Below are 556 nucleotides of genomic sequence, written 5' to 3' on the forward strand. Positions count from 1 at the left end.
TACAGGATAAGTAATGTAATGTATGTACACAGTGGCCACACCAGCAGAATAGTGAGTACAGCTCTGGAGTATAATACAGGATATAACTCAGGATCAGTACAGGATAAGTAATGTAATGTATGTACACAGTGACCTCACCAGCAGAATAGTCAGTACAGCTCTGGAGTATAATACAGGATATAACTCAGGATCAGTACAGGATAAGTAATGTAATGTATGTACACAGTGACCTCACCAGCAGAATAGTGAGTGCAGCTCTGGGGTATAATACAGGATATCACTCAGGATCAGTACAGGATAAGTAATGTAATGTATGTACACAGTGACCTCACCAGCAGAATAGTGAGTACAGCTCTGGAGTATAATACAGGATATAACTCAGGATCAGTACAGGATAAGTAATGTAATGTATGTACACAGTGACCCCACCAGCAGAATAGTGAGTACAGCTCTGGGGTATAATACAGGATATAACTCAGGATCAGTACAGGATAAGTAATGTAATGTATGTACACAGTGATCTCACCAGCAGAATAGTCAGTACAGCTCTGGAGTA

The sequence above is a fragment of the Hyla sarda genome, chromosome 9, assembly GCF_029499605.1.
Source record: "Hyla sarda isolate aHylSar1 chromosome 9, aHylSar1.hap1, whole genome shotgun sequence".
Classification (NCBI taxonomy): Eukaryota; Metazoa; Chordata; class Amphibia; order Anura; family Hylidae; genus Hyla; species Hyla sarda.